We start from the raw sequence: 16838 nt of genomic DNA on the forward strand, positions 1-16838 counted from the left end.
TGGCGAATGACTATTATTTCAGTGCACTGGGTGCCTCGATGTGGTCCAGGGTGCTCTGGAAAGTCTCGTGTAGGCTGGCGGGATGGGGGCGGCGCGAATTCCCGCGGTCGGCGGCCTTCCTGGGCTATTGGTACCTTCATGTAGAGCTGCCGCTGGGCTCGCACTCCCTGCTGCTAAGAAAGTGATTGCTTTTGCTGCTATGACTTGCAATCACGACTGCGGGAAACGCCGCTATCTCGTTAGGGGTGCTACGGCAGACACCCTCTCGAGCACCCCGAAGACTTCTTGAGCCCTCGGCTGTAATGGTTTCCAGGCTGTCAAAAGAACCGTCGCGTGTGCATTCGCGGACGGGAGAGAGGCTGAGGTAATTTCGAGTGAACGGGGATGGACTCCTCCCGTCCGCAGTTTCCGTAGTGTAGCGGTTATCACGTCTGCTTTACACGCAGAAGGTCCCCGGTTCGATCCCGGGCGGGAACAGTATTTTCTTGCCTGTGTCGCATTGTACTACAGTGAGCTACGTCATGTGAGGATCTTCTGCATGTACCTTTGTTATGCAAGAAGCGCATTTATTTAATTTTTTAGTTACGATGTCAACATCAGCACGAGTTGTCTCTAAGGTATGGCGCACACAAGTAGTTTCCGTGGTGTAGCGGTTATCACGTCTGCCTAACACGCAGAAGGTCCCCGGTTCGATCCCGGGCGGAAACACTTTTTCATCATTAAAAACAGGACATAGTAACATGCATCTGCTTCCATCTGTACCCAAAAACCTTCGTAATCGCCTTCACACGTCGGATCAGAGTGTCAATTGCTCACATCAAATATGAAATTCATTTGATACTGCCGCCGAGCATTTTGCATCGACTCAGCCACTCATGTGCGATCAGTTTGCACAAAACGCTAGGGCTCGTCCGGGATTTGAACCCGGGACCTCCTGCACCCAAAGCAGGAATCATACCCCTAGACCAACGAGCCATCTGACATGGCGAATGACTATTATTTCAGTGCACTGGGTGCCTCGATGTGGTCCAGGGTGCTCTGGAAAGTCTCGTGTAGGCTGGCGGGATGGGGGCGGCGCGAATTCCCGCGGTCGGCGGCCTTCCTGGGCTATTGGTACCTTCATGTAGAGCTGCCGCTGGGCTCGCACTCCCTGCTGCTAAGAAAGTGATTGCTTTTGCTGCTATGACTTGCAATCACGACTGCGGGAAACGCCGCTATCTCGTTAGGGGTGCTACGGCAGACACCCTCTCGAGCACCCCGAAGACTTCTTGAGCCCTCGGCTGTAATGGTTTCCAGGCTGTCAAAAGAACCGTCGCGTGTGCATTCGCGGACGGGAGAGAGGCTGAGGTAATTTCGAGTGAACGGGGATGGACTCCTCCCGTCCGCAGTTTCCGTAGTGTAGCGGTTATCACGTCTGCTTTACACGCAGAAGGTCCCCGGTTCGATCCCGGGCGGGAACAGTATTTTCTTGCCTATGTCGTATTGTACTCCAGTGAGCCACGTCATGTGAGGATCTTCTGCATGTACCTTTGTTATGCAAGTAGCGCATTTATTTAATTTTTTAGTTACGATGACAACATCAGCACGAGTTGTCTCTAAGGTATGGCGCACACAAGTAGTTTCCGTGGTGTAGCGGTTATCACGTCTGCCTAACACGCAGAAGGTCCCCGGTTCGATCCCGGGCGGAAACACTTTTTCATCATTAAAAACAAGACATAGTAACATGCATCTGCTTCCATCTGTACCCAAAAACCTTCGTAATCGCCTTCACACGTCGGATCAGAGTGTCAATTGCTCACATCAAATATGAAATTCATTTGATACTGCCGCCGAGCATTTTGCATCGACTCAGCCACTCATGTGCGATCAGTTTGCACAAAACGCTAGGGCTCGTCCGGGATTTGAACCCGGGACCTCCTGCACCCGAAGCAGGAATCATACCCCTAGACCAACGAGCCATCTGACATGGCGAATGACTATTATTTCAGTGCACTGGGTGCCTCGATGTGGTCCAGGGTGCTCTGGAAAGTCTCGTGTAGGCTGGCGGGATGGGGGCGGCGCGAATTCCCGCGGTCGGCGGCCTTCCTGGGCTATTGGTACCTTCATGTAGAGCTGCCGCTGGGCTCGCACTCCCTGCTGCTAAGAAAGTGATTGCTTTTGCTGCTATGACTTGCAATCACGACTGCGGGAAACGCCGCTATCTCGTTAGGGGTGCTACGGCAGACACCCTCTCGAGCACCCCGAAGACTTCTTGAGCCCTCGGCTGTAATGGTTTCCAGGCTGTCAAAAGAACCGTCGCGTGTGCATTCGCGGACGGGAGAGAGGCTGAGGTAATTTCGAGTGAACGGGGATGGACTCCTCCCGTCCGCAGTTTCCGTAGTGTAGCGGTTATCACGTCTGCTTTACACGCAGAAGGTCCCCGGTTCGATCCCGGGCGGGAACAGTATTTTCTTGCCTATGTCGTATTGTACTCCAGTGAGCCACGTCATGTGAGGATCTTCTGCATGTACCTTTGTTATGCAAGTAGCGCATTTATTTAATTTTTTAGTTACGATGACAACATCAGCACGAGTTGTCTCTAAGGTATGGCGCACACAAGTAGTTTCCGTGGTGTAGCGGTTATCACGTCTGCCTAACACGCAGAAGGTCCCCGGTTCGATCCCGGGCGGAAACACTTTTTCATCATTAAAAACAAGACATAGTAACATGCATCTGCTTCCATCTGTACCCAAAAACCTTCGTAATCGCCTTCACACGTCGGATCAGAGTGTCAATTGCTCACATCAAATATGAAATTCATTTGATACTGCCGCCGAGCATTTTGCATCGACTCAGCCACTCATGTGCGATCAGTTTGCACAAAACGCTAGGGCTCGTCCGGGATTTGAACCCGGGACCTCCTGCACCCGAAGCAGGAATCATACCCCTAGACCAACGAGCCATCTGACATGGCGAATGACTATTATTTCAGTGCACTGGGTGCCTCGATGTGGTCCAGGGTGCTCTGGAAAGTCTCGTGTAGGCTGGCGGGATGGGGGCGGCGCGAATTCCCGCGGTCGGCGGCCTTCCTGGGCTATTGGTACCTTCATGTAGAGCTGCCGCTGGGCTCGCACTCCCTGCTGCTAAGAAAGTGATTGCTTTTGCTGCTATGACTTGCAATCACGACTGCGGGAAACGCCGCTATCTCGTTAGGGGTGCTACGGCAGACACCCTCTCGAGCACCCCGAAGACTTCTTGAGCCCTCGGCTGTAATGGTTTCCAGGCTGTCAAAAGAACCGTCGCGTGTGCATTCGCGGACGGGAGAGAGGCTGAGGTAATTTCGAGTGAACGGGTATGGACTCCTCCCGTCCGCAGTTTCCGTAGTGTAGCGGTTATCACGTCTGCTTTACACGCAGAAGGTCCCCGGTTCGATCCCGGGCGGGAACAGTATTTTCTTGCCTATGTCGTATTGTACTCCAGTGAGCCACGTCATGTGAGGATCTTCTGCATGTACCTTTGTTATGCAAGTAGCGCATTTATTTAATTTTTTAGTTACGATGACAACATCAGCACGAGTTGTCTCTAAGGTATGGCGCACACAAGTAGTTTCCGTGGTGTAGCGGTTATCACGTCTGCCTAACACGCAGAAGGTCCCCGGTTCGATCCCGGGCGGAAACACTTTTTCATCATTAAAAACAAGACATAGTAACATGCATCTGCTTCCATCTGTACCCAAAAACCTTCGTAATCGCCTTCACACGTCGGATCAGAGTGTCAATTGCTCACATCAAATATGAAATTCATTTGATACTGCCGCCGAGCATTTTGCATCGACTCAGCCACTCATGTGCGATCAGTTTGCACAAAACGCTAGGGCTCGTCCGGGATTTGAACCCGGGACCTCCTGCACCCGAAGCAGGAATCATACCCCTAGACCAACGAGCCATCTGACATGGCGAATGACTATTATTTCAGTGCACTGGGTGCCTCGATGTGGTCCAGGGTGCTCTGGAAAGTCTCGTGTAGGCTGGCGGGATGGGGGCGGCGCGAATTCCCGCGGTCGGCGGCCTTCCTGGGCTATTGGTACCTTCATGTAGAGCTGCCGCTGGGCTCGCACTCCCTGCTGCTAAGAAAGTGATTGCTTTTGCTGCTATGACTTGCAATCACGACTGCGGGAAACGCCGCTATCTCGTTAGGGGTGCTACGGCAGACACCCTCTCGAGCACCCCGAAGACTTCTTGAGCCCTCGGCTGTAATGGTTTCCAGGCTGTCAAAAGAACCGTCGCGTGTGCATTCGCGGACGGGAGAGAGGCTGAGGTAATTTCGAGTGAACGGGTATGGACTCCTCCCGTCCGCAGTTTCCGTAGTGTAGCGGTTATCACGTCTGCTTTACACGCAGAAGGTCCCCGGTTCGATCCCGGGCGGGAACAGTATTTTCTTGCCTATGTCGTATTGTACTCCAGTGAGCCACGTCATGTGAGGATCTTCTGCATGTACCTTTGTTATGCAAGTAGCGCATTTATTTAATTTTTTAGTTACGATGACAACATCAGCACGAGTTGTCTCTAAGGTATGGCGCACACAAGTAGTTTCCGTGGTGTAGCGGTTATCACGTCTGCCTAACACGCAGAAGGTCCCCGGTTCGATCCCGGGCGGAAACACTTTTTCATCATTAAAAACAAGACATAGTAACATGCATCTGCTTCCATCTGTACCCAAAAACCTTCGTAATCGCCTTCACACGTCGGATCAGAGTGTCAATTGCTCACATCAAATATGAAATTCATTTGATACTGCCGCCGAGCATTTTGCATCGACTCAGCCACTCATGTGCGATCAGTTTGCACAAAACGCTAGGGCTCGTCCGGGATTTGAACCCGGGACCTCCTGCACCCGAAGCAGGAATCATACCCCTAGACCAACTTTTTTTTTTTTTTTTTTTTTTTTTTTTTGTATTTTTGGGCCTCCCTTCTCCCCACACAGCCCATCCATTCGCTCTCCTTTTATGCCTTCTTCGGCGAGCTTCTATGCTATATCGACTGATTTTTTTTCAAATTTACTGTGACAGTTAGGGAAATGAAATGATGTTTGGCTTCTTCGCCATGTGAGGCTTCTCCTCCGTAGAACTGAAAATTGAAAAATTAAGGCTTCTTGGGAATTAATAAATTGTCACTCTTGCTTCATACTGAAAAAAATTTAACAAAAATAGAAAGATTGTAACTGAGGAACACGTGCAAGAAGCTTCCACTGCATTGTGTGCAACGAAACCACCTTCCGATATTACCGAGATCCTGGAAAATCATCATAGATGAAAGTAGTTGCTGGAGATATGGGGTTCATCCAGCAGTAAGTGTGAAGCCGCAGTGCCGTTTCGGGGTTCTGTCCGAGGCCTTCACGGCTACCGTAGCGGCCCTGGGGCACACGAAGTCCCCACCGTACTTCACCCTCAACAGCGATCCCCTACTTTGGCCTGTGACTACATTTTTCGTAGACGAGGGCTATTAAGATGTTTATCCAATCCCTTGTCTCTGAAACAGAATGTGTAACATGTTACCAAAAGTTTTTTTGTGGTCCCTGCGCGTACATATCTGATAATATTTTGCTCGTTCGTATAATTCGTATTCTAAAACACGGTCATTGCCGTGTTCAGATATAACGTAATGTACATAATTGCCAAACAACCACAACACAGCATTGGTTTTCTGGACAGGGAAGAAAACACCATCGGGGAAGAGTAATTTTTCAACATTGATCTCAGTACTAACAGTTCTGGTTATAAAGGCTACCCGCCGTTGGAGTCCCCTCCATATTTCGGCGTATCCGCCACAGAGAAAGCGGTGGATCAATGTGTCAACTGCGTCACATCGGGTGCACACAATCGTGTCACTAAGACCAATGGAGTGCAACTTTTCGTTAGTGGAAACTACGTTATTAACAACTCGGTACCAGGTTGCCTGAATGTCGGAAGACAGTTCACGATTACTAATATTTTTCCAAATTCTTTTCCAGTCTTTGTCGGGATATCTGCACTCCATTTTGTTGACATGTTCTTTCGTTGTTAAGAGTTCCATTAATTTCCTGCAATTCCTTGATTGTGGATTCGTGACAATACTGTCCATGTAGCTAATCTCTAAAAAGAACTGGCGAATATATTTCAATTTATAATTAATTCCGCCTATATTTATGGGTGGACGTAAATTTTCTGGCTGTAGGAGTCGATACAGCCTGGCTGTAATACTATGTGGATGTTTTTCTATAATTTGTAGGGTCCTCTTTATATATAACGCCGTAGTCTTCCGCCATATATCTGTTAAACCTAGGCCACCTTCAGCGGAAGGTAACGTAACTGTACCGACTGCTACTCTAAAAATATTCCCTGTCCATATAAATCGGCAAATGATACTCATTATACGTTTGGCAATGGGTTTCGAAACTGGCAATATTTGACCTATATATATAGCTTTTGATAAAATGGACCAATTAATTATTCTGATTCGTTGTTTAATGTTCAGATGTCTGGTCTGATTGAGTATTGTGGCTCCTCTGATTGTATCCAGTACTTTCTTCCAATTGTAGGTCATGGTCTGAAGCGGACATCGGTAAAAGGTGACACCCAGAGCGGTGTGACGATCGACGGAGCGTGCCCATTCCAAACGGACATCTTGAAGACCTTTAAGATTTAAAAACGAACTCTTCACCTCGTTAACCCTAGCGCCTGTAGCTTCACAAAAGATCTGAATATTCGTAGTTAATTTCTCTAAATCTTCGTTACTACGAATAACCACTCCAACGTCATCAGCATATGCATTGGTGACGTTGTTAACGCCAGATATCGTGATGCCCTCAAGATCGACATCGAGTCTCCTTAGTAAAGGCTCCAGTGCAACAACATACAGGAGCATTGACAAAGGACTTCCCTGCGGGACGCCGTTGCGAATTTCAATGGGTGGAGTGAAATGCCCATTTACAGACACTTGTGTTTGGATGCCTTCAACAATGTTAATTAAAACTTGCACAAAATGTTGACTAAAACCCACATAGGTCAACGTTCTGAACAAAAATAAGTGGTTGACCCTGTCAAAAGCCTTTGAGAAGTCGATAAAGGCAAGGCCTCCTGGTGAGGATGACGTTGCAAAAATTGCAGAGACATCCCTATATTCACAAACAGTTTTAAAAATATTCCGCCCCGAGAGACAGGTTTGGTGGTCACCTATGATCTTCTCCATTAGAGGTCTCAGTCTTTCCTTCAGTACACGTGCAATTATTTTATAATCCGAGTTCATCAAACATATTGGTCTCAATTGATTGAGATCTTTAACTGTCGCGTTCCTTCCCTTTGGTATTAGCACAGTTACGCTTTCTTTGAACTCGCGTGGAACAGTAACACCTTGCAACACTTCATTTATCACTTCTGTGAATTGATTACCGATGAGAGGCCAAAATTTACAATAAAACTCTACAGGCAAGCCATCAGGCCCTGGGGACTTACGGGTAGGCGAATATTTAAGTATATCAAACACCTCCTCACATGTGATCGCAGTGGTAAGGGACACATTGTCCTCGTCATTGATAACGTTGTCGATACCTGTAGTTCGTAGCAAATCGTTCGCACAGTCTAGATTATACCGGGTATCAGTATATAACGTACGATAAAATCCATAAACTGCATTTAAAATGTCAGAGTGTTCCGTCAGCACCCGGTTATCGCCCACTCTAAGACAAGCAATAAACGCTCGTCTTCTATTTCTTTCATGTTCGAGTAAGTGGTACAGCGATGCGTTTTCGTCCTCCACCGTTGTCGGGACACGAGATTTAATTTTTAAACCCTCCAGCTGTTGTCGCTTGAGACTTATGAGGTGAGCCTTGATCTTCTTTATTTCAATGAAAACCTCATCAGTCATCTGCTGAGCTGATAGTTCCCTTAAGCATGTATAGTAAAATTCAACGGTATTGCGAGACCACATCGCTCGCTCCCTCCCGTAAGCTATTAGGGATGATCTCAATTTCTTTTTAGCACATGAGGTCCACCACGCAAGGCGAGAGCTGTATTTATGGCGCATACGTAGAGCAGCCTGCCATACCTCCGCTACTGTTCTTGATAGGGCACCCTCGAACAACATATGGGTATTCAGCTTCCATAAGGGGCGACCCCAATACGTTCCTTGCTTCTGAAACCGAATGCTGCATTTCACTGCGAGATGGTCCGAAAAGGTAGTGGGAATTACTTCGATACTACTGATTTTATTTTCCAGGTTTGCTGTGACGTATATTCTGTCTATTCTGCTTTGCGAGCGACTACTGATGTACGTAAATTTGACTAACGTGGGGTATTTGCTTTCCCACACGTCTGTCCACTTCATATTTGTCACCAAAGCCGCCAGTTCCCTGGAGAAGTTAAAATTTGGTCGCTGATCCTTTTCGTGAAGTACACAATTAAAGTCACCACCGATTAAAGCTTCCGCCGGATTCCCCTTAAGTAAATAGACCATATCGTTCTTAAAAAAATTAGCCCTATCATCTCTAGCGTTGTTACCAGAGGGGACATATACATTTAAAACAGTAGTAGTAAAAATTTTACAACTGATGCCCCTCCCATTTTCTAACAGACAGATATCCTTCACATCAATACCATCTTTGACAAGGATCGCAGTCCCACATGTGGCTTCCGGTGCAATATTTAAAATCTCTTGAAAACCTGGGACATAAAAGTTGTGGACATTAAATTCCTGTAGGAGGGCTATATCAGTATCCGACTGGTAAAGGAAATCTTTTAAAGAAGCGACTTTCGTTTCACTGCGAATCCGATTTATATTGATCGTGGTCACATTATATGTCAGTTCCGTTGGCATAGGTGCAGGTAAAAGAAATTGGCTAATGAAGTATACCCCATGCAGAGTCACGTCTGTACCATTCCATTCTGTCTGTCAGAAAGAAAAATAGACATTAAAAAAAAAATTAAATGCCACTAGCATGTGTCAGGTCCATCTCCATTCCGTGGTCGGTGCGATCTTCTTGGGCATCGGCCCAATCAAGTCCTTTTCCTGAGACAGTTCGGTCTAAATCCATAGTAGTGCCGGTCTGCAAACCTGCGACGCCAAGCGGTGCGCGAGGTTGTTGTTGAAGATCATCTGCATCGGCACGACTCATCTCCGCTTCAGTACACTCGTTAACTCGTGCTACTGGGCATTGTTCTCGTAGTCGTTCATTATCCCTTAAATGTTTTAACTTTTCCCGCAATGCAGGAGCTAAACTCTCTGCTGCTTTGTGTGCCAATCTCCTCTTCTTGCCTTTCTTCGAAGATCTCTTCGGCGATCTAGCAGGAGATGAAGTTTGCGACCTGTCAGGAGAAGTACCGGATGATACGTCTGACGTCGCCTGTTCCTTTTTTCGGACAAAAGTCCGCGTATCGCATTCCACAACGGCAGAAGGAGGCGCATCTTTTTCCATGGCTCCCACTGGTAGCAACCCAGTCTCCAATTCTACACTATCGCTCGTTGTGGTTTCCTTGACGCAAGTGTCTTCTGTGGGCGCCAACGTGAAACCAATGTCCAGATTGCTATCTTCGTTCATAGTTCCCGCAGAGTGGATGCCTGGAGCGTCCACTCCTCGGAAGCTAGTGGCAATATCCTCACGTTGGTGGGAATCCTGACGACGCAAGGAAACCTCCGTTGCGGGTATTTGGGGATCTTCGGCCGAGTCCGCGGAAGAACGAGCAACCACAGTGGGAGAGTTGGAAAAAGTTGGCGTCGGCATAGATTCGAGGGGCGCGGAGCTGATCGGCAGACCATCCACAAATCTAGAGCTTGAAGCCGGAGTATCATCGACAACCGCCCGCGAGGCAGCAGGCTCCCCGCGCACAGGCGGCACCGACTCGCCTCGGCTGCGGAAGTCAGCAGCGGCAGCGTATGACAACTTCATACCAACAACAGGGCCGGAACTCGGCATCTCGTCACGCGGTAACTGCGGGACACGCCTCCGTGAACATTCTGCACGAATGTGTTCCGTGGAATTGCATAAAGCGCAAGTCCGCGGTTGCCCATCATAGATAATCAAAGCACGATACCCACAAATATTAAGATAAGAGGGGACATGCTTCTGTAATTCAATCTTAATTTGCCTTACGCCGTTCAAGACAGGAAACATATGAGCTTCAGACCACCTTTCTGCCACATTGGAAATAATTCTGCCATAAGGCCGAAGGGCAACATTAAGTTCTTCGGGCGGAATTTCAAAAGGGAGCTCAAACACTCTGATCGTACGAATCCCGTACCCAGCATGGCTAACAGCAACGTCACTCACATTCCCATCAGAATGATTAAACTTCACGCTACCTCCGCAACGATCCACAATGGAACTACATAATTCTGGACTTTTCATCTTCAGATACACAGCATTTGTCACAAACGAGAGATAAACTCCGACAACATCATCACCGTTAATCAATACTTTTTCGATAAACCATGCTTTAATTTCAAATGCTTTAGGTCGAACGAAATTTCGATCGAAAGTAAACTTGATTGTGTCTTTCCTCAAATAATTCGACCTATTCATTCTAGAACTTCATGAATACAAGTGCAACACGAATAGCGGCGTAGCAGCACCACTAACCTCAAACGCAGCGACTCAGCCTGTGTTTACTACAGCCAGACGTCCAGCTCCGCCACACGTCCGTCCCGCTCGGCGGCTGACTCGCGACTTGACGAGCCATCTGACATGGCGAATGACTATTATTTCAGTGCACTGGGTGCCTCGATGTGGTCCAGGGTGCTCTGGAAAGTCTCGTGTAGGCTGGCGGGATGGGGGTGGCGCGAATTCCCGCGGTCGGCGGCCTTCCTGGGCTATTGGTACCTTCATGTAGAGCTGCCGCTGGGCTCGCACTCCCTGCTGCTAAGAAAGTGATTGCTTTTGCTGCTATGACTTGCAATCACGACTGCGGGAAACGCCGCTATCTCGTTAGGGGTGCTACGGCAGACACCCTCTCGAGCACCCCGAAGACTTCTTGAGCCCTCGGCTGTAATGGTTTCCAGGCTGTCAAAAGAACCGTCGCGTGTGCATTCGCGGACGGGAGAGAGGCTGAGGTAATTTCGAGTGAACGGGGATGGACTCCGCCCGTCCGCGGTTTCCGTAGTGTAGCGGTTATCACGTCTGCTTTACACGCAGAAGGTCCCCGGTTCGATCCCGGGCGGGAACAGTATTTTCTTGCCTGTGTCGCATTGTACTCCAGTGAGCCACGTCATGTGAGGATCTTCTGCATGTACCTTTGTTATGCAAGAAGCGCATTTATTTAATTTTTTAGTTACGATGTCAACATCAGCACGAGTTGTCTCTAAGGTATGGCGCACACAAGTAGTTTCCGTGGTGTAGCGGTTATCACGTCTGCCTAACACGCAGAAGGTCCCCGGTTCGATCCCGGGCGGAAACACTTTTTCATCATTAAAAACAAGACATAGTAACATGCATCTGCTTCCATCTGTACCCAAAAACCTTCGTAATCGCCTTCACACGTCGGATCAGAGTGTCAATTGCTCACATCAAATATGAAATTCATTTGATACTGCCGCCGAGCATTTTGCATCGACTCAGCCACTCATGTGCGATCAGTTTGCACAAAACGCTAGGGCTCGTCCGGGATTTGAACCCGGGACCTCCTGCACCCGAAGCAGGAATCATACCCCTAGACCAACGAGCCATCTGACATGGCGAATGACTATTATTTCAGTGCACTGGGTGCCTCGATGTGGTCCAGGGTGCTCTGGAAAGTCTCGTGTAGGCTGGCGGGATGGGGGTGGCGCGAATTCCCGCGGTCGGCGGCCTTCCTGGGCTATTGGTACCTTCATGTAGAGCTGCCGCTGGGCTCGCACTCCCTGCTGCTAAGAAAGTGATTGCTTTTGCTGCTATGACTTGCAATCACGACTGCGGGAAACGCCGCTATCTCGTTAGGGGTGCTACGGCAGACACCCTCTCGAGCACCCCGAAGACTTCTTGAGCCCTCGGCTGTAATGGTTTCCAGGCTGTCAAAAGAACCGTCGCGTGTGCATTCGCGGACGGGAGAGAGGCTGAGGTAATTTCGAGTGAACGGGGATGGACTCCTCCCGTCCGCAGTTTCCGTAGTGTAGCGGTTATCACGTCTGCTTTACACGCAGAAGGTCCCCGGCTCGATCCCGGGCGGGAACAGTATTTTCTTGCCTGTGTCGCATTGTACTCCAGTGAGCCACGTCATGTGAGGATCTTCTGCATGTACCTTTGTTATGCAAGAAGCGCATTTATTTAATTTTTTAGTTACGATGTCAACATCAGCACGAGTTGTCTCTAAGGTATGGCGCACACAAGTAGTTTCCGTGGTGTAGCTGTTATCACGTCTGCCTAACACGCAGAAGGTCCCCGGTTCGATCCCGGGCGGAAACACTTTTTCATCATTAAAAACAAGACATAGTAACATGCATCTGCTTCCATCTGTACCCAAAAACCTTCGTAATCGCCTTCACACGTCGGATCAGAGTGTCAATTGCTCACATCAAATATGAAATTCATTTGATACTGCCGCCGAGCATATTGCATCGACTCAGCCACTCATGTGCGATCAGTTTGCACAAAACGCTAGGGCTCGTCCGGGATTTGAACCCGGGACCTCCTGCACCCGAAGCAGGAATCATACCCCTAGACCAACGAGCCATTTGACATGGCGAATGACTATTATTTCAGTGCACTGGGTGCCTCGATGTGGTCCAGGGTGCTCTGGAAAGTCTCGTGTAGGCTGGCGGGATGGGGGCGGCGCGAATTCCCGCGGTCGGCGGCCTTCCTGGGCTATTGGTACCTTCATGTAGAGCTGCCGCTGGGCTCGCACTCCCTGCTGCTAAGAAAGTGATTGCTTTTGCTGCTATGACTTGCAATCACGACTGCGGGAAACGCCGCTATCTCGTTAGGGGTGCTACGGCAGACACCCTCTCGAGCACCCCGAAGACTTCTTGAGCCCTCGGCTGTAATGGTTTCCAGGCTGTCAAAAGAACCGTCGCGTGTGCATTCGCGGACGGGAGAGAGGCTGAGGTAATTTCGAGTGAACGGGGATGGACTCCTCCCGTCCGCAGTTTCCGTAGTGTAGCGGTTATCACGTCTGCTTTACACGCAGAAGGTCCCCGGTTCGATCCCGGGCGGGAACAGTATTTTCTTGCCTGTGTCGCATTGTACTCCAGTGAGCTACGTCATGTGAGGATCTTCTGCATGTACCTTTGTTATGCAAGAAGCGCATTTATTTAATTTTTTAGTTACGATGTCAACATCAGCACGAGTTGTCTCTAAGGTATGGCGCACACAAGTAGTTTCCGTGGTGTAGCGGTTATCACGTCTGCCTAACACGCAGAAGGTCCCCGGTTCGATCCCGGGCGGAAACACTTTTTCATCATTAAAAACAAGACATAGTAACATGCATCTGCTTCCATCTGTACCCAAAAACCTTCGTAATCGCCTTCACACGTCGGATCAGAGTGTCAATTGCTCACATCAAATATGAAATTCATTTGATACTGCCGCCGAGCATTTTGCATCGACTCAGCCACTCATGTGCGATCAGTTTGCACAAAACGCTAGGGCTCGTCCGGGATTTGAACCCGGGACCTCCTGCACCCGAAGCAGGAATCATACCCCTAGACCAACGAGCCATCTGACATGGCGAATGACTATTATTTCAGTGCACTGGGTGCCTCGATGTGGTCCAGGGTGCTCTGGAAAGTCTCGTGTAGGCTGGCGGGATGGGGGCGGCGCGAATTCCCGCGGTCGGCGGCCTTCCTGGGCTATTGGTACCTTCATGTAGAGCTGCCGCTGGGCTCGCACTCCCTGCTGCTAAGAAAGTGATTGCTTTTGCTGCTATGACTTGCAATCACGACTGCGGGAAACGCCGCTATCTCGTTAGGGGTGCTACGGCAGACACCCTCTCGAGCACCCCGAAGACTTCTTGAGCCCTCGGCTGTAATGGTTTCCAGGCTGTCAAAAGAACCGTCGCGTGTGCATTCGCGGACGGGAGAGAGGCTGAGGTAATTTCGAGTGAACGGGGATGGACTCCTCCCGTCCGCAGTTTCCGTAGTGTAGCGGTTATCACGTCTGCTTTACACGCAGAAGGTCCCCGGTTCGATCCCGGGCGGGAACAGTATTTTCTTGCCTGTGTCGCATTGTACTCCAGTGAGCCACGTCATGTGAGGATCTTCTGCATGTACCTTTGTTATGCAAGAAGCGCATTTATTTAATTTTTTAGTTACGATGTCAACATCAGCACGAGTTGTCTCTAAGGTATGGCGCACACAAGTAGTTTCCGTGGTGTAGCGGTTATCACGTCTGCCTAACACGCAGAAGGTCCCCGGTTCGATCCCGGGCGGAAACACTTTTTCATCATTAAAAACAAGACATAGTAACATGCATCTGCTTCCATCTGTACCCAAAAACCTTCGTAATCGCCTTCACACGTCGGATCAGAGTGTCAATTGCTCACATCAAATATGAAATTCATTTGATACTGCCGCCGAGCATTTTGCATCGACTCAGCCACTCATGTGCGATCAGTTTGCACAAAACGCTAGGGCTCGTCCGGGATTTGAACCCGGGACCTCCTGCACCCGAAGCAGGAATCATACCCCTAGACCAACGAGCCATCTGACATGGCGAATGACTATTATTTCAGTGCACTGGGTGCCTCGATGTGGTCCAGGGTGCTCTGGAAAGTCTCGTGTAGGCTGGCGGGATGGGGGCGGCGCGAATTCCCGCGGTCGGCGGCCTTCCTGGGCTATTGGTACCTTCATGTAGAGCTGCCGCTGGGCTCGCACTCCCTGCTGCTAAGAAAGTGATTGCTTTTGCTGCTATGACTTGCAATCACGACTGCGGGAAACGCCGCTATCTCGTTAGGGGTGCTACGGCAGACACCCTCTCGAGCACCCCGAAGACTTCTTGAGCCCTCGGCTGTAATGGTTTCCAGGCTGTCAAAAGAACCGTCGCGTGTGCATTCGCGGACGGGAGAGAGGCTGAGGTAATTTCGAGTGAACGGGGATGGACTCCTCCCGTCCGCAGTTTCCGTAGTGTAGCGGTTATCACGTCTGCTTTACACGCAGAAGGTCCCCGGTTCGATCCCGGGCGGGAACAGTATTTTCTTGCCTGTGTCGCATTGTACTCCAGTGAGCCACGTCATGTGAGGATCTTCTGCATGTACCTTTGTTATGCAAGAAGCGCATTTATTTAATTTTTTAGTTACGATGTCAACATCAGCACGAGTTGTCTCTAAGGTATGGCGCACACAAGTAGTTTCCGTGGTGTAGCGGTTATCACGTCTGCCTAACACGCAGAAGGTCCCCGGTTCGATCCCGGGCGGAAACACTTTTTCATCATTAAAAACAAGACATAGTAACATGCATCTGCTTCCATCTGTACCCAAAAACCTTCGTAATCGCCTTCACACGTCGGATCAGAGTGTCAATTGCTCACATCAAATATGAAATTCATTTGATACTGCCGCCGAGCATTTTGCATCGACTCAGCCACTCATGTGCGATCAGTTTGCACAAAACGCTAGGGCTCGTCCGGGATTTGAACCCGGGACCTCCTGCACCCGAAGCAGGAATCATACCCCTAGACCAACGAGCCATCTGACATGGCGAATGACTATTATTTCAGTGCACTGGGTGCCTCGATGTGGTCCAGGGTGCTCTGGAAAGTCTCGTGTAGGCTGGCGGGATGGGGGCGGCGCGAATTCCCGCGGTCGGCGGCCTTCCTGGGCTATTGGTACCTTCATGTAGAGCTGCCGCTGGGCTCGCACTCCCTGCTGCTAAGAAAGTGATTGCTTTTGCTGCTATGACTTGCAATCACGACTGCGGGAAACGCCGCTATCTCGTTAGGGGTGCTACGGCAGACACCCTCTCGAGCACCCCGAAGACTTCTTGAGCCCTCGGCTGTAATGGTTTCCAGGCTGTCAAAAGAACCGTCGCGTGTGCATTCGCGGACGGGAGAGAGGCTGAGGTAATTTCGAGTGAACGGGGATGGACTCCTCCCGTCCGCAGTTTCCGTAGTGTAGCGGTTATCACGTCTGCTTTACACGCAGAAGGTCCCCGGCTCGATCCCGGGCGGGAACAGTATTTTCTTGCCTGTGTCGCATTGTACTCCAGTGAGCCACGTCATGTGAGGATCTTCTGCATGTACCTTTGTTATGCAAGAAGCGCATTTATTTAATTTTTTAGTTACGATGTCAACATCAGCACGAGTTGTCTCTAAGGTATGGCGCACACAAGTAGTTTCCGTGGTGTAGCGGTTATCACGTCTGCCTAACACGCAGAAGGTCCCCGGTTCGATCCCGGGCGGAAACACTTTTTCATCATTAAAAACAAGACATAGTAACATGCATCTGCTTCCATCTGTACCCAAAAACCTTCGTAATCGCCTTCACACGTCGGATCAGAGTGTCAATTGCTCACATCAAATATGAAATTCATTTGATACTGCCGCCGAGCATATTGCATCGACTCAGCCACTCATGTGCGATCAGTTTGCACAAAACGCTAGGGCTCGTCCGGGATTTGAACCCGAGACCTCCTGCACCCGAAGCAGGAATCATACCCCTAGACCAACGAGCCATTTGACATGGCGAATGACTATTATTTCAGTGCACTGGGTGCCTCGATGTGGTCCAGGGTGCTCTGGAAAGTCTCGTGTAGGCTGGCGGGATGGGGGCGGCGCGAATTCCCGCGGTCGGCGGCCTTCCTGGGCTATTGGTACCTTCATGTAGAGCTGCCGCTGGGCTCGCACTCCCTGCTGCTAAGAAAGTGATTGCTTTTGCTGCTATGACTTGCAATCACGACTGCGGGAAACGCCGCTATCTCGTTAGGGGT

The 16838-nt window shown here is 49.7% G+C and overlaps 32 non-coding genes across 32 annotated transcripts; 22 read left to right on the top strand and 10 right to left on the bottom strand.

Annotated features, from left to right (window-relative positions):
* The first annotated feature begins 404 nt into the window (after positions 1-404).
* On the top strand, positions 405-477 carry Trnav-uac (transfer RNA valine (anticodon UAC)). The gene has a single exon. It is a non-coding gene; the product is annotated as a tRNA-Val (tRNA).
* Positions 478-635: 158 nt separating this feature from the next.
* On the top strand, positions 636-708 carry Trnav-aac (transfer RNA valine (anticodon AAC)). The gene has a single exon. It is a non-coding gene; the product is annotated as a tRNA-Val (tRNA).
* Positions 709-903: 195 nt separating this feature from the next.
* Trnap-ugg (transfer RNA proline (anticodon UGG)) lies at positions 904-975 on the bottom strand. The gene has a single exon. It is a non-coding gene; the product is annotated as a tRNA-Pro (tRNA).
* Positions 976-1387: 412 nt separating this feature from the next.
* Trnav-uac (transfer RNA valine (anticodon UAC)) lies at positions 1388-1460 on the top strand. The gene has a single exon. It is a non-coding gene; the product is annotated as a tRNA-Val (tRNA).
* A 158-nt stretch (positions 1461-1618) lies between these two features.
* On the top strand, positions 1619-1691 carry Trnav-aac (transfer RNA valine (anticodon AAC)). The gene has a single exon. It is a non-coding gene; the product is annotated as a tRNA-Val (tRNA).
* A 195-nt stretch (positions 1692-1886) lies between these two features.
* Trnap-cgg (transfer RNA proline (anticodon CGG)) lies at positions 1887-1958 on the bottom strand. Its single transcript has one exon. It is a non-coding gene; the product is annotated as a tRNA-Pro (tRNA).
* A 412-nt stretch (positions 1959-2370) lies between these two features.
* On the top strand, positions 2371-2443 carry Trnav-uac (transfer RNA valine (anticodon UAC)). Its single transcript has one exon. It is a non-coding gene; the product is annotated as a tRNA-Val (tRNA).
* A 158-nt stretch (positions 2444-2601) lies between these two features.
* Trnav-aac (transfer RNA valine (anticodon AAC)) lies at positions 2602-2674 on the top strand. The gene has a single exon. It is a non-coding gene; the product is annotated as a tRNA-Val (tRNA).
* A 195-nt stretch (positions 2675-2869) lies between these two features.
* On the bottom strand, positions 2870-2941 carry Trnap-cgg (transfer RNA proline (anticodon CGG)). The gene has a single exon. It is a non-coding gene; the product is annotated as a tRNA-Pro (tRNA).
* A 412-nt stretch (positions 2942-3353) lies between these two features.
* On the top strand, positions 3354-3426 carry Trnav-uac (transfer RNA valine (anticodon UAC)). Its single transcript has one exon. It is a non-coding gene; the product is annotated as a tRNA-Val (tRNA).
* Positions 3427-3584: 158 nt separating this feature from the next.
* Positions 3585-3657, top strand: Trnav-aac (transfer RNA valine (anticodon AAC)). The gene has a single exon. It is a non-coding gene; the product is annotated as a tRNA-Val (tRNA).
* A 195-nt stretch (positions 3658-3852) lies between these two features.
* On the bottom strand, positions 3853-3924 carry Trnap-cgg (transfer RNA proline (anticodon CGG)). Its single transcript has one exon. It is a non-coding gene; the product is annotated as a tRNA-Pro (tRNA).
* A 412-nt stretch (positions 3925-4336) lies between these two features.
* Trnav-uac (transfer RNA valine (anticodon UAC)) lies at positions 4337-4409 on the top strand. Its single transcript has one exon. It is a non-coding gene; the product is annotated as a tRNA-Val (tRNA).
* A 158-nt stretch (positions 4410-4567) lies between these two features.
* On the top strand, positions 4568-4640 carry Trnav-aac (transfer RNA valine (anticodon AAC)). The gene has a single exon. It is a non-coding gene; the product is annotated as a tRNA-Val (tRNA).
* Positions 4641-11097: 6457 nt separating this feature from the next.
* Trnav-uac (transfer RNA valine (anticodon UAC)) lies at positions 11098-11170 on the top strand. The gene has a single exon. It is a non-coding gene; the product is annotated as a tRNA-Val (tRNA).
* Positions 11171-11328: 158 nt separating this feature from the next.
* On the top strand, positions 11329-11401 carry Trnav-aac (transfer RNA valine (anticodon AAC)). The gene has a single exon. It is a non-coding gene; the product is annotated as a tRNA-Val (tRNA).
* Positions 11402-11596: 195 nt separating this feature from the next.
* Trnap-cgg (transfer RNA proline (anticodon CGG)) lies at positions 11597-11668 on the bottom strand. The gene has a single exon. It is a non-coding gene; the product is annotated as a tRNA-Pro (tRNA).
* A 412-nt stretch (positions 11669-12080) lies between these two features.
* Trnav-uac (transfer RNA valine (anticodon UAC)) lies at positions 12081-12153 on the top strand. Its single transcript has one exon. It is a non-coding gene; the product is annotated as a tRNA-Val (tRNA).
* A 158-nt stretch (positions 12154-12311) lies between these two features.
* Trnav-aac (transfer RNA valine (anticodon AAC)) lies at positions 12312-12384 on the top strand. Its single transcript has one exon. It is a non-coding gene; the product is annotated as a tRNA-Val (tRNA).
* Positions 12385-12579: 195 nt separating this feature from the next.
* Trnap-cgg (transfer RNA proline (anticodon CGG)) lies at positions 12580-12651 on the bottom strand. Its single transcript has one exon. It is a non-coding gene; the product is annotated as a tRNA-Pro (tRNA).
* Positions 12652-13063: 412 nt separating this feature from the next.
* On the top strand, positions 13064-13136 carry Trnav-uac (transfer RNA valine (anticodon UAC)). Its single transcript has one exon. It is a non-coding gene; the product is annotated as a tRNA-Val (tRNA).
* A 158-nt stretch (positions 13137-13294) lies between these two features.
* On the top strand, positions 13295-13367 carry Trnav-aac (transfer RNA valine (anticodon AAC)). The gene has a single exon. It is a non-coding gene; the product is annotated as a tRNA-Val (tRNA).
* A 195-nt stretch (positions 13368-13562) lies between these two features.
* Positions 13563-13634, bottom strand: Trnap-cgg (transfer RNA proline (anticodon CGG)). The gene has a single exon. It is a non-coding gene; the product is annotated as a tRNA-Pro (tRNA).
* Positions 13635-14046: 412 nt separating this feature from the next.
* Positions 14047-14119, top strand: Trnav-uac (transfer RNA valine (anticodon UAC)). Its single transcript has one exon. It is a non-coding gene; the product is annotated as a tRNA-Val (tRNA).
* A 158-nt stretch (positions 14120-14277) lies between these two features.
* On the top strand, positions 14278-14350 carry Trnav-aac (transfer RNA valine (anticodon AAC)). The gene has a single exon. It is a non-coding gene; the product is annotated as a tRNA-Val (tRNA).
* Positions 14351-14545: 195 nt separating this feature from the next.
* Trnap-cgg (transfer RNA proline (anticodon CGG)) lies at positions 14546-14617 on the bottom strand. Its single transcript has one exon. It is a non-coding gene; the product is annotated as a tRNA-Pro (tRNA).
* Positions 14618-15029: 412 nt separating this feature from the next.
* Positions 15030-15102, top strand: Trnav-uac (transfer RNA valine (anticodon UAC)). Its single transcript has one exon. It is a non-coding gene; the product is annotated as a tRNA-Val (tRNA).
* A 158-nt stretch (positions 15103-15260) lies between these two features.
* On the top strand, positions 15261-15333 carry Trnav-aac (transfer RNA valine (anticodon AAC)). The gene has a single exon. It is a non-coding gene; the product is annotated as a tRNA-Val (tRNA).
* A 195-nt stretch (positions 15334-15528) lies between these two features.
* Positions 15529-15600, bottom strand: Trnap-cgg (transfer RNA proline (anticodon CGG)). Its single transcript has one exon. It is a non-coding gene; the product is annotated as a tRNA-Pro (tRNA).
* Positions 15601-16012: 412 nt separating this feature from the next.
* On the top strand, positions 16013-16085 carry Trnav-uac (transfer RNA valine (anticodon UAC)). Its single transcript has one exon. It is a non-coding gene; the product is annotated as a tRNA-Val (tRNA).
* A 158-nt stretch (positions 16086-16243) lies between these two features.
* On the top strand, positions 16244-16316 carry Trnav-aac (transfer RNA valine (anticodon AAC)). Its single transcript has one exon. It is a non-coding gene; the product is annotated as a tRNA-Val (tRNA).
* Positions 16317-16511: 195 nt separating this feature from the next.
* Trnap-cgg (transfer RNA proline (anticodon CGG)) lies at positions 16512-16583 on the bottom strand. Its single transcript has one exon. It is a non-coding gene; the product is annotated as a tRNA-Pro (tRNA).
* Positions 16584-16838: the final 255 nt, after the last annotated feature.

The sequence above is a fragment of the Schistocerca gregaria genome, chromosome 2 (genome assembly GCF_023897955.1).
Source record: "Schistocerca gregaria isolate iqSchGreg1 chromosome 2, iqSchGreg1.2, whole genome shotgun sequence".
Taxonomy (NCBI): Eukaryota; Metazoa; Arthropoda; class Insecta; order Orthoptera; family Acrididae; genus Schistocerca; species Schistocerca gregaria.